Source organism: Aotus nancymaae, unplaced genomic scaffold, assembly GCF_030222135.1.
Source record: "Aotus nancymaae isolate 86718 unplaced genomic scaffold, 86718_ANA_hifiasm-v0.15.2.pri h1tg000064l_0, whole genome shotgun sequence".
Lineage (NCBI taxonomy): Eukaryota > Metazoa > Chordata > Mammalia > Primates > Aotidae > Aotus > Aotus nancymaae.
Window position 1 is genome coordinate 7286056 of NW_026988478.1, and position 4973 is coordinate 7291028.

Genomic DNA, 4973 nt, shown 5'->3' on the forward strand with positions numbered 1-4973 from the left:
CGCAAAAAGGATGAAAACACCCAAAACCAGAACACTTCTCCTCCTACAAGGGAGCACAACTCCTCACCAGCAAGGGAACAAGACTGGATGCAGAATGAGTGTGATGAAATGACAGAATCAGCTTTCAGAAAATGGATAATAAGAAACTTCCGTGAGCTAAAAGAACATGTTCTAACCCAATGCAAAGAAACCAAGAACTTTGAAAAAAGACTTGACGAAATGCTAATGAGATTGGACAACGTAGAGAGGAATATGAGTGAATTGATGAAGCTGAAAAACACAACACGAGAACTTTGCGAAGCATGCAGAAGTTTCAACAGCCAAATTGACCAAGCAGAAGAAAGGATATCAGAGGTCGAAGATCAACTCAATGAAATAAAACGAGAAGGCAAGATTAGAGAAAACAGGGTAAAAAGGAATGAACACAGTCAACAAGAATTATGGGACTATGTGAAAAGACCTAATCTACGTTTGATAGGTGTACCTGAATGTGACGAAGAGAATGCACCCAAACTGGAAAATACTCTTCAGGATATTATCCAGGAAAACTTCCCCAACCTAGGAAGGCAGACCAATATTCAAGTCCAGGAAATACAGAGAACACCACAAAGATATTCCTCGAGAAGAGCAACCCCAAGGCACATAATCATCAGATTCACCAGGATCGAAATGAAGGAGAAAATACTAAGGGCAGCCAGAGAGAAAGGTCGGATTACCCATAAAGGGAAGCCCATCAGACTCACAGCAGATCTCTCAGCAGAAACCCTACAGGCCAGAAGAGAGTGGGGGCCGATATTCAACATCCTTAAAGAAAAGAACTTTCAACCCAGAACTTCATATCCAGCCAAACTAAGCTTCATAAGTGAAGGAAAAATAAAATCCTTTGAGAACAAGCAAGTACTCAGAGATTTCATCACCACCAGACCAGCTTTACAAGAGCTCCTAAAGGAGGCACTACACATAGAAAAGAACAACCAGTACCAGCCACTCCAAAAACACACGAAATGGTAAAGAGCATCAACACAATGAAGAATCTGCATCAACCAATGGGCAAAACAGCCAGCTAGCATCAAAATGACAGGATCAAATTCACACTTAACAATATTAACCCTAAATGTAAACGGACTAAATGCCCCAATCAAAAGACACAGACTGGCAAATTGGATAAAAAGCCAAAACCCATCAATGTGCTGTATCCAGGAAACCCACCTCACATGCAAGGATATACAAAGGCTCAAAATAAAGGGATGGAGGAAGATTTACCAAGCAAATGGAGAGCAAAAAAAAGCAGGAGTTGCAATTCTCATCTCTGATAAAATAGACTTTAAACAACAAAGATCAAAAGAGACAAAGAAGGACATTACATAATGGTAAAAGGATCAATGCAACAAGAAGAGCTAACGATCCTAAATATATATGCACCTAATACAGGAGCACCCAGATACATAAGGCAAGTTCTTAAAGACTTACAAAGAGACCTAGACTCCCATACAATAATAGTGGGAGACTTCAACACCCCATTGTCAATATTAGACAGATCAACGAGACAGAAAATTAACAAGGATATCCAGGACTTGAACTCAGACCTGGACCAAGCAAACCTAATAGACATTTACAGAACTCTCCAGCCCAAATCCACAGAATATACATTCTTCTCAGCACCACATCACACCTACTCCAAAATTGATCACATAATTGGAAGTAAATCACTCCTCAACAAATGCAAAAGAATGGAAATCATAACAAACAGTCTCTCAGACCACAGTGCAATCAAGTTAGAACTCAGAATTCAGAAGCCAACCCAGAACCACACAGCCTCATGGAAAATGAACAACTTTCTCCTGAATGTTTACTGGATAAACAATGAAATGAAGGCAGAAATAAAGATGTTCTTCGAAACCAACGAGAACGAAGACACCACATACCAGAATCTCTGGGACACAATTAAAGCAGTCTCTAGAGGAAAATATATAGCATAAAGTGCACACATGAGAAGAAAGGAGAGAACTAAAATTGACACGCTATCATCAAAATTGAAAGAGCTAGAGGAGCATGATCAAAAAAACTCAAAACCTAGCAGAAGACAAGAAATAACTAAGATCAAAGCAGAATTGAAGGAGATAGAGACACGAAAAACCCTTCAAAAAATCAATAAATCCAGGAGCTGGTTTTTTGAAAAGATCAACAAAATAGACAGACCACTAGCCAGACTAATAAAAAAGAAAAGAGAGAATAACCAAATAGATGCAATAAAAAATGATAAAGGGGATATCACCACAGATTCCACAGAAATTCAAACCATCATCAGCGATTATTACAATCAACTCTATGCACATAAACTAGAAAACCTGAAAGAAATGGATAAATTCCTGGACAGTTGCCTCCTCCCAAGCCTAAACCAGGAAGAAGTCGAAACCCTGAATAGACCAATAACAAGGTCTGAAGTCGAGGCAGCAATTAAAAGCCTACCACCCAAAAAAAGCCCAGGTCCAGATGGGTTCACAGCCGAATTCTACCAGACATACAAAGAGGAACTGGTACCATTCCTACTGAGAGTATTCCAAATAAACCAAAAAGAGGGAATCCTTCCAAAATCATTTTATGAGACCAACATCATCCTAATACCAAAACCCGGCAGAGACTCAACAAGAAAAGAAAACAACAGGCCAATATCCATGATGAACATAGATGCAAAAATCTTCAATAAAATACTGGCAAGCCGATTGCAACAGCACATCAAATAGCTTATCCACCATGATCATATAGGATTCATCCCGGGGATGCAAGGCTGGTTCAATATACGCAAGTCTATAAATGTAATTCACCACATAAACAGAACCAAAGACAAAAACCACATGATTATCTCAATTGATGCAGAGAAGGCCTTCGACAAAATTCAGCAGCCCTTTATGCTAAAAGCTCTCAACAAACTAGCTATCGATGGAACGTATCTCAAAATAATGAAAGCTATTTATGACAAACCGACAGCCAAATATCATACTGAATGGGCAAAAACTGGAAGCATTCCCTTTGAAATCTGGCACTAGACAAGGATGCCATCTCTCACCACTCCTATTCAATATAGTACTGGAAGTTCTAGCCAGAGCAATCAGGCAAGAAAAATAAATAAAGGATATTCAATTAGGAAAGTAGGAAGTCAAATTGTCTCTATTTGCAGATGACATGATTGTATATCTAGAAGACCCATCATCTCAGCCCAAAATCTCCTGAAACTGATAAGCAACTTCAGCAAAGTCTCAGGATACAAAATCAATGTGCAAAAATCACAAGGATTCCTATACACCAATAACAGACTTAAAGAGAACCAAATCAAGAACGAACTGCCATTCACAATTGCTACAAAGAGAATAAAATACCTAGGAATACAACTAACAAGGAACATAAAGGACCTCTTCAAGGAGAACTACAAACCACTGCTCAACGAAATAAGAGAGGATACAAACAGATGGAGAAACATTCCATGTTCATGGTTAGGAAGAATTAATATCGTGAAAATGGCCATACTGCCCAAAGTAATTTACAGATTCAACGCTATCCCCATCAAGCTACCAATGACCTTCTTCACAGAACTGGAAAAAACCACCTTAAACTTCATATGGAACCAAAAGAGAGCCCGCATAGCCAAGTCAATTCTAAGCAAAAAGAACAAAGCGGGAGGCATCTCACTACCGGGCATCAAACTCTACTACAAGGCTACAGTAATCAAAACAGCATGGTACTGGTACCAAAACAGAGATATAGACCAATGGAACAGAATAGAGGCATCGGAGGCGACACAACATATCTACAACCACCCGATCTTTGACAAACCTGATAAAAACAAGCAATGGGGAAAGGAATCCCTGTTCAATAAGTGGTGTTGGGAAAACTGGCTAGCCATATGCAGAAAGCAGAAACTGGACCCCTTCCTGACACCTTACACTAAAATTGACTCCAGATGGATTAAGGACTTAAACATAAGACGTAACACCATAAAAACACTAGAAGAAAACCTAGGGAAAACCATTCAGGACATAGGCGTAGGCAAGGACTTTATGACCAAAACACCAAAAGCATTGGCAACAAAAGCCAAAATAGACAAATGGGACCTAATCAAACTCCACAGCTTCTGCACAGCAAAAGAAACAGTCAATAGAGTGAATCGGCAACCAACAGAATGGGAAAAAATTTTTGCAGCCTACCCGTCTGACAAAGGGCTGATATCCAGAATTTACAATGAGCTAAAACAGATTTACAAGAAAAAAAACAAACGAAGACTATACTTTCAGGGATCATTTCTATAGTCTGTTACTAGAGAAGATTCTCTGAATGTGTAGAGCACCACAGAACCAAAAACAATAACCACATGATTATCTCAATTGATGCAGAGAAGGCCTTCGACAAAATTCAACAGCCCTTTATGCTAAAAACTCTCAATAAACTAGGTATCGACGGAACGTAGCTCAAAATAATAAAAGCTATTTATGACAAACCGACAGCCAATATCATACTGAATGGGCAAAAACTGGAAGCATTCCCTTTGAAATCTGGCACTAGACAAGGATGCCATCTCTCACCACTCCTATTCAATATAATACTGGAAGTTCTAGCCAGAGCAATCAGGCAAGAAAAAGAAATAAAGGGTATTCAAATAGGAAAGGAGGAAGTCAAATTGTCTCTGTTTGCAGACGACATGATTGTATATCTAGAAGACCCCATCATCTCAGCCCAAAATCTCCTGAAACTGATAAGCAACTTCAGCAAAGTCTCAGGATACAAAATCAAAGTGCAAAAATCACAAGCATTCCTATACACCAATAACAGACTTAAAGAGAGCCAAATCAAGAACGAACTGCCATTCACAATTACTACAAAGAGAATAAAATACCTAGGAATACAACTAACAAGGAACATAAAGGACCTCTTCAAGGAGAACTACAAATCACTGCTCAACGAAATAAGAGAGGATACAA

At 39.0% G+C, this 4973-nt stretch overlaps 1 pseudogene; it reads left to right on the forward strand.

The window, feature by feature from the left end:
* The first annotated feature begins 4273 nt into the window (after positions 1 to 4273).
* LOC135270591 (small nucleolar RNA U3) lies at positions 4274 to 4350 on the forward strand (annotated as a pseudogene).
* Positions 4351 to 4973: the final 623 nt, after the last annotated feature.